At 42.6% G+C, this 8,918-nt stretch overlaps 1 non-coding gene across 1 annotated transcript; it reads right to left on the bottom strand.

The window, feature by feature from the left end:
- Positions 1-3,199: 3,199 nt before the first annotated feature.
- LOC115896754 lies at positions 3,200-3,414 on the bottom strand. Its single transcript, XR_004056641.1, has one exon. It is a non-coding gene; the product is annotated as a small nucleolar RNA U3 (small nucleolar RNA).
- Positions 3,415-8,918: the final 5,504 nt, after the last annotated feature.

The raw sequence follows: 8,918 nt of genomic DNA, 5'->3' as shown, positions 1-8,918 counted from the left end.
CCCTAGTAGCTGGGATTACAGGTGCCCGCTACCACACCCAGCTAATTTTTGTATTTTTAGTAGAGATGGGGTTTTGCCACATTGGTCAGGCTGGTCCTGACCTCAGGTGATTCAGCTGCCTTGGCTTCCCAAAGTCCTAGGATTGCAGGCATGAGCCACCATGCCTGGCCCAAAAATCTGTTAAGAGAGAAAAGCTATATTGACTCCATGAGTATGTGGAACAACCACTCAAGTGGTTCTCCGCATATCTGTCTCCTTCAGCCAGCCCACGCTGGATTTGAAATGCAAGTGATTTTGTGAACTGCAGATCTCATTAGTGTCTCCAGGCATCCATCCATCCAACAAATGGAAGTTGACAGGGGCCCCAGTAAGTGCCAGGCAGCAAAATGTGCTGGAGATACAATGACCACTAAGGGCTAGACCCTGCCTCCAAGGAGCTCACAGTCTGGTGGAACATAGATTGTGATGAGTACATAACCAGTTACGTTACAAGAAGCTCAAAACAGAAGTGTGAGCAATGTGCTAGAGAAATATAGACCAGAGGACAACTGGTTCTGTTTAGACGGATCTGTAAAGGTGGTCTTGGGGCATTGGACTTTGAGTTGGGCTGCAAATGTACAGCATGCTGTGAAGGCTTATCAGATGGGGAAGACAGCACATGCAAACCAAAGTGCAGAGAGCTCACCAGTAGGACCTGGAGTTGGTGGTGAGGTGTAGTAGGAGTTATGAGGGAGCAGGCAATGAATTTCTTTCACTGAGCAGGTAGTGAACATCTAGCATATGTCAGGCTTTTGACTAAGGGCTTGCTGATGAAATAGGAAGGGCATTTGAGATTAGAGTCCAGAGGGCCTTGAATGCTATTCTATCTCCTTTCCAATAAAAAAAATTGAGATGAAAATGTGGGCTTACCACTTCTTTCATAGGAGAGACACATGTCTTCTTCATGCATGGGCCCTCTCAAGTATCTTCAGCTCCTGCATCTCCACATTAAAGAAGGAAGCAGGACTGGGTGTGTGTGTGTGGCAAAGGTAGGTATCCACACTCTCTGCTTCCTGGGTTCATATTCTACCCGTGTTTCAGGGATATTGGGGAATGAGACACTTGGGGAATTCTTTTAGAAGTTGCAGAGGCAGGGCTGTGCTCACAAAGTCCTAGCTGGGCTTTGCTGTGGAGGCCCAGAGCCATGATCATGGAAACAACTTTCCCAGCTCTGCTTCTCTGGAGGGACTCTGGGGAAGGGGAATCACTGGTCTCGGAAGTGTCTTTCATGCACTAAGCTGAATGACCTTGGCCTGAATCGCTCAGGGTTATGTAAGATTAGGTAGCCACTTAGTCAAAAATAGCTTTCATGCTGACTCCAGCCCACAAAATAGCATCCAAGTCAAGGGGGCACAGATGCACCAGAGCTGGGCATGCAATGGGGAAATTCCCCTCCTGGTCCTTGCCATTGGAAAATCGCTTGAGGGTGTTAGCCGGGTCTTGGAGCTGCTGCCAGGTAATCTCCTGTGCGTCTCTGTTTGGCCGCATATATATGGCTGTTTTGCTGAGGCAGAGAAACCAAGGGACCATAAGCACAGAAATGCAGTGCAAACATTAGAATAAAAGTGAGAAAGAGTGTGCAGCAGGCAGAAAGAGCACTGAACTAGGAGTCTTCAGATCTGCTACCACCATTGACTTTCTGGAGTCAGTCACTTTCATTTATTCATTCAACGAATACTTACTGAGTCTACTGTGTGCCAGAGACTGTCCTAGCACTGGAGACACAAAAGGGAAGGATAGATGCTATTTCTTCCCTCATGGAATTTTAGCTTGTAAGCTGTCTTGTGCCTCAGCTTAAAGATAACTTACATCTTCTGAGAACTTTCTTATGCCAGGCACTTTACAAGACATTCGACATACACAGCGAACAAGCCAGATATAGTCTTTGGCCACATGCAGCTTGCAGACTAGAGGGAGAAAAAGACAAATAAAGACAAAAAAAAAAAAAAAAAAATCCAGACAATTTGTCTTTGCAATAAAAATTCCAATAAAGGGCCCTTTTAGGCCTAAGAGGAAGACATCTCTATTGATTGGGACAGTCACCGTCTTGTTCAAAGTTTCTGCCCAGTGAAGGAGCATGTCAGGGCTCCTGTTTTCTCCTTCTGGAAGTGACATTGGGTAAAAGCAACTTGGATCCTGAGTGAGGAAGAGAGCCCCATCCACTGCTATTCAGAGTGGGTGTTGGTCTGATATTTTTGGAGGAAAATTTGGCAACATTCATCAAAGCTTTGCAAGTATTCCTCTCCTTTGACCTAATACGTTCATTTCTGGGAGCTTATCCAAAGGAAATAATTGGATAAGTGTACAAAGACATACATTGTAAAGAAACTCACTGAATCCTTATTTATAACAATTAAAAATTTGAAATAACCAAGATAGTCAATAATAAGGGATTGTTGAAGCAAATTGTAATTTAGCTGGACTGGTAGCACATGTCTATAGTCCCGAATATGGCAGAAAGATCCCTTGAGCCCAGGAATTGGAGTTCAGCCTGGGCAACATAGTAAGACCCTGTCTCAAATAAAAAATAAAAAATTGCAGTATATCTATAAAGTGCCATAAAATAATTTTTGCCTTTTATACCATTAACCTAGAAAGATGTTCATGATATGATAAGTTAAAAAAAAATTGGTTCAAAAAATTGTGTGGGGCCGGGCGCGGTGGCTCAAGCCTGTAATCCCAGCACTTTGGGAGGCCGAGACGGGCGGATCACGAGGTCAGGAGATCGAGACCATCCTGGCTAACACGGTGAAACCCCGTCTCTACTAAAAAATACGAAAAACTAGCCGGGCGAGGTAGCGGGCGCCTGTAGTTCCAGCTACTCGGGAGGCTGAGGCAGGAGAATGGCGTAAACCCGGGGAGCGGAGCTTGCAGTGAGCTGAGATCCGGCCACTGCACTCCAGCCTGGGCGACAGAGCGAGACTCCGTCTCAAAAAAAAAAAAAAAAAAAAAATTGTGTGGGACAGTACCAAAAAAAGCAGAGTATGTAAGAATAAATTTATCCAAGAAGGAGCAAGACTTGTTTACGGAAACTTTAAAACACTGCTAAAAGAGATGAAAGAAGACCTAAATATACAGACATTCTTTGCTTATGGGTTAGAAGACTCACTTTTTAAATTCAATTTTAATTTCTGTGATTAATGTATTTATTTTTATGGGAACCACTAAGACTGCGTCCTCTCCTTCTTACTCCCCTTAAGGAAGAGAAGAAGGATCATCAATGAAAAGTGGCAGCGGCAACAAAACAACACTATGAGCTGGCTACATGCTCAGGAAAGAATGCCTGCCTCCTCCGTTTGGTTTCCAGTGCTCTAAACATTCAGAGAAACTTCTCTAGTATTGAATGATAGAAATGAGCCCTGAAAGTAGAGTCTTGATTTTGTTAAGACAACAATATTCCCCAAAGCAATATGCAGATTCAATGCAATCCCTATCAAAGTCCCCAAATCCCACAAATTCCATTTTGCTGAAGTAGAAAAACTGACTCTGAAATGTATATAGAATTGCAAGGGATCCCAAATAGTCAAAAAAATCTTGCAAAAAGAAGAACAAGGTGTTAAGACTCACATTTTCCAATTTCAAAACTTACTACAAAGCTACAGTAATCAAAATCACATGCTACCGGCATAAGGATAGTCATGCGTATAGATCAATAGAATAGAATTGACAATCCTATGTAACTATGTAACTATGGTCACATAGTTAATAAATAAACCTATGTAACTATGGTCAATTGATTTTCAACAAGGGTGCCAAGACCATTCAATGAGGGAAAAGAAGGGTTTCTTCAACAAATGGTGCTAGGCCAACTGAATATCCACATGCAAAAGAATGAAGTTGGACCTTACCACACACCATGTACAAAAATTAACTCAAAATGAATAAAATCCTAAATATAAGAGCTAAAGCTATAAAAGTCTAAGAAAAGAACAGCTTTATAACCTTGGGTTGGCAACAGTTTCTTAGACCAAAAACAAAAGGAACAAATGAAAAATAGATAAGTTGGACTTCATCAAAATAAAAAACTTTTGTGCAAGAAAGAACGTTACCAGGAATGCAAAAGAAAACCCACGGAATGGAAGAATATATTTGCAAATCACGTATCTGATAAGAATCTTATATCCAGAATATAAAAGGAACTTGTACAACTCAACAAGAAAAACACAAACTACTCAATTTTTAAAATGGACAAAGACATAAAAAAGAACAAAATCATGTCCTTTGCAGCAACATGGATGCAGCTGAAGGCCATTATCCTAAGTAAATTAACACAGAAACAGAAAACCAAATGTCGCATGTTCTCACTTGTAAGTGGGAGCTAAACATGGGGTACGCACGGACACAAAGATAGGAACAATAGACACTGGGGGCTCCAAAAGCAGGGAGGAGGGGTGGGAGGGCAAGGGTTAAAAAACTACCTATTGGGTACTGTGTTCACTATTTGGTTGATGGGATCAATAGAAACCCAAACTTCAGCATCACACAATATACCCATGTAACAAACCTGCACATGTACCCCCTAAGTGTAAAAAAAAAAAAAAAAAAGGCAAAGGCCTTGAAAAGATATCTCTCCAAGGAAGATATAAAAATGGTCAACAAGCACGTGAAAAGATGTTTAACATCATTAGTCATTAGGGAAATGCAATTCAAAACCACAAAAATGTAGGTGTGAGATAGCATTTCATACCCACTAGGTTGGTTATAATAAAACAAAACAAACAGAAGGAAAATGACAGGTTTGGGTATGAATGTAGAGAAATTGGAACCCTCATACATTGCTGGTGGAAATGTAGCCACTGTGGAAATCACTTTGGTATTTCTTCAATAAGTTGAAGTTAGAATGACCCTTTGATGTAGTAGTCCCACTCTCAAGTATATAGTCAAAAGAACTGAAAACAGGTATTCAAATAAAAACTTACATGTTCATAGCAGCACTATTCACAACAGACAAAGGTGGAAATAGCCCAAATGTCCCTCAACTGGTGAATAGATAAACAATATATAGCACATCCATGCAATGGAATGTTACTTGGCTATGAAAAGGAATGAAGTACTGATGCATGCTACAGCATGGATGAACCTTGAAAACAGACTGGACCTGGTGGCTCACACCTATAATCCCAACACTTTGGGAGGCTGAGGGGGGTGAATCACTTGAGGCCAAGAGTTCAAGACCAACCTGGGCAACATAGTGAGACTCTGTCTTTACAATTTTTTTAATTAGGTGGGTTTACACCTGTAGTCCCAGATATTTTGGAGGCTGAGGTGGGAGGATCACCTAAGCCAAAGAGGTTGAGGCTGCAGTGATGTATGATCATTTCACTGTACTCCAGCCTGAGTGACAAAGAGAGACCCTGTCTCTAAAATAAAAAAGAGAAAAAGAAAAAACATTTTTAAAAACCTTGAAAACATTATGCCTGGCTGAGCACATTGGCTCATGCCTATAATCCCAGCACTTTGGGAGGCCAAGGTGGGAGGATCGCTTGAGGCCAGGAGCTGGAGACCAGCCTGGCCGACATGGTGAAACCCCACCTCTACTAAAAATACGAAAATTAGGCGGGCTTGGTGGCACATGCCTGTAGTCCCAGCTACTCAGGAGGCTGAGGCGGGAGCATTCATTTGAACCCGGGAGACGGGGGTTGCAGTGAGCCTAGATCACGCCACTGCACTCCAGCCTGGGCAACAGAGCGAGACTCTGTCTCCATAAAAAAACAAAAAACAAAAAAAAATTATGCTGAGTGAAAGAAGTGAGACACAAAAGATCACATATTGTATGGTTCCACTGATGTGAAATATCGAGCATACGCAGCTCCATGGAGCTAGAAAGCAGGTTCATGGTTGCCAGGGGCTGTCGGGAGAGGGGAATGGAGAGTGACTCTTCTGTGGATATGGGATTTCCTTCTGGGGTGATGAAATTATTCTGAAATTATATAGTGCTGATGGTTGTTCAGCATTCAGAATGCACTAAACGCCACTGAACTGTATACTTCAGAATGGTTAAAATGGTGAAAAATTGGTGTGGGTATTCCAGAAAAACAATTGGAAGTATGAACAATAAAATGTCAACAGTGATTATTTCTGGGTAACAGTAGGAGTGACTTTCACTCTCCTATTTTTCTTTTTATACTATTTGAATACTTTATGAGAAGCATGTTTTGCATTAGTAATCAGAGTGAATAAAAACCAGAGTGAACTGTTTTCATTTTAGAAGGCAAGAAGCAAGAAGGAAGGGAGGAAGAAAAGACGGAAGGAAGGAAGGAAGGAAAGAAGGAAGAAAGGAAGGAAAGAGGGAGGGAGGGAGGGAGGGGAAGGAAGGAAGGGGAGGGAAGGAAGGGGAGGGAAGGAAGGGGAGGGAAGGAGGGAGCAGAAGGAAGAAAAACAGGGAGTCCTTGAACCCATCCCCCCAACTCCCTCATCTCTCTCATTACTTTGGAGGTGCAGGCCTTGCTAGTGTCAGGCTGGGGGTTGTATGGGTTTCTGGTTAGACACCAAGAAGGACCTTTTAGGTTAATAGGATCGAGGTCAGCAACCAACAGAACTCTTTACATATCCTATGGGAAGATCCCTAAGATATATTGTATAAAGAGCAAGATTTAGGACAGAGTGTGACAATTAGTGTAATGATACACTCAAACACATTCACACACACATGCTTCTGCACATACAGTCATAATTACTAAAGAGTGCATGCTGGCCAGGCTTGGTGGCTCACGCCTGTAATCTTAACACTTTGAGAGGTCAAGGAAAGAGGATTGCTTGAGGCTAGGAGTTCTAAACTAACCTGGGCTACATAGCAAGACTCTGCCTCTACAAAAAATAAAAATATAAAACTAGCAGAGTGTGGTGGTGCATACCTGTAGTCCTAGCTACTTGCGGGGAAGAGGCAGGAGGATCATTTGAACCCAGGAGGTCTAGGCTGCAGTAAGCCGTGATCATGCCACTGCACTCCAGCCTGGGTGATAGAACAGGATCCTGTCTCTCCCTCCCAAAAAGTGTGTATGCATATACATTTGCAAATGTAAAGATACCCTCTACCAAAATGGCTGAAAAATAACAAGAATGGTTTTCCCCAGGGAGGGCAACTGGGTGATTAGACCAGGAGAGAAAGGGAAGGAAACAGACATTTCACTGTATATACCCAATCTCTGTATCTTTTGTATTTGGTAGTATGTATATACTTTTTTTTTTTTTTTTTTTAAGATGGAGTCCCCTCTGTTGCCCAGGCTGGAGCGCAGTGGCACAATCTTGGCTCACTGCAACCTCCACCTCCCAGGTTCAAGCAAATCTCCTGCCTCAGCCTCCAGAGTAGATGGGATTACAGGTGCATGCCACCACACCAGGCTAATTTTTGTATTTTTAGTGAAGATGGAGTTTCACCATGTTGCCCAGGCTGGTCTCTAACTCCTGAGCTCAAGCAATCTCCCCACCTCAGCCTCCCAAAGTGCTGGTATTACAGGCGTGAGCCACTGTGCCCAGTTGTATGTATATACTTTCAAAGACAGACATTTTTTGCCCCTGAGCACTTTCTTTACGTCACAAAAACAAAATTTCCAAAACATAAAGATATTTAGGTAAAATATACTTTTTTTGGTTTCTGCCCTATTTTTGTATTTACCAAATTTTTATAACAACAGACATAATTTAACATGGTATAAAAGGCAGATATTACTTAACACATTTAAGTAAGACAGAAATGTTTAAAGCAAAAACAGAACATTCCCCTTCCAGTTTGCTTTCAAAAGGAAAATACATTTATAATTAAATGTATTTTTAAATGAAATAAAGGTATTAGAAAAATGGTCTTTTTTTAGAAAAACTTCTCCGTTGGTTTCCTTTCCCCTAAATTTTCTACAATGCTATCTATTATTTCATGTTGGAAAAGGTCTGTAATTAGCTGAGTCCTTAAACATAAAGCCATGGGTTTTAGGCAGCTGGTGAAGCAGTGTTGGCCTGACCTTGACCTCAGTAGAGCCCTGGACCCTTCGCCTCTGGCCCTGATCTCTGCAGCCTCCTTGGCCCAGACCCTAGGCCCTGCCAGTCCTGCTGTCCTCACGTGGCCTGCACAGCCTGCCAAGCCACCAACCCACAGGACTCCCTGTGGAGAACTAGGACGGGACGGGGGGCAGGATGTTTCTGGATATTTTTCCAGGAGGGGCATGGGGGCTGTTTTGAAGCTATGTGTGCCCTATAAGCAAACTTTGATAGCATATGGTAGACAAATAAAGTTTTAAAAGAATTTTTTCTTCATGCTTTTACATTAGATTGAACAAACATTACTTGTCCATTTTCAAGAAGTGGGCAGCAGGTGCTTGGGGAATCTCATGGAAATTGAGAAGTGGGCCAGCCCCTGGACTACTCTCCCTGTCCCCACTGGTGTGGCCATCATTGGAGGGACATTGATGTTCATCTGCCCATCTCTGCTCTGCAGAGGAAAGAGGGAGACACAGGCTCTCCCATCTGCCTTGGGACCAGATATGCCATTGGAAACCCCCCTCCCCCCCGGGGCCACTCACATGATGTAGGACTAAGGGTCTGGAGCTTTTCTCCTGGGGCTCGTTTTCTGAGCCTTTCCCTGTCCTGGCTTCTCTGCTCTGCTGTCCCCGCACACGTCTGAGGTGATGCTAAGTCCGATTAAAGTGGGCCAGTCAGAAACATTTCCAAGGTCTGCGGGGACAGTTCCACCAAGATTCTTACTGTCCCCAATAGCTACCCTATTATCTGAAATATAACCGTTTAAGAACCATCTTATTTTTAATTTGTGTTTTTATAAACACCGTAAGTTCATTTTCTCCCCTAAATTATGAAAATTTATCACTGTGAAAAGTAGCAAAAAGTAGAAACAAACCCTCCTTCTCTGCTACCAAAAATGTCACAAAACA

The sequence above is a fragment of the Rhinopithecus roxellana genome, chromosome 3 (assembly GCF_007565055.1).
Source record: "Rhinopithecus roxellana isolate Shanxi Qingling chromosome 3, ASM756505v1, whole genome shotgun sequence".
Lineage (NCBI taxonomy): Eukaryota > Metazoa > Chordata > Mammalia > Primates > Cercopithecidae > Rhinopithecus > Rhinopithecus roxellana.
This window is presented reverse-complemented; position numbering and strand designations above follow the sequence as displayed.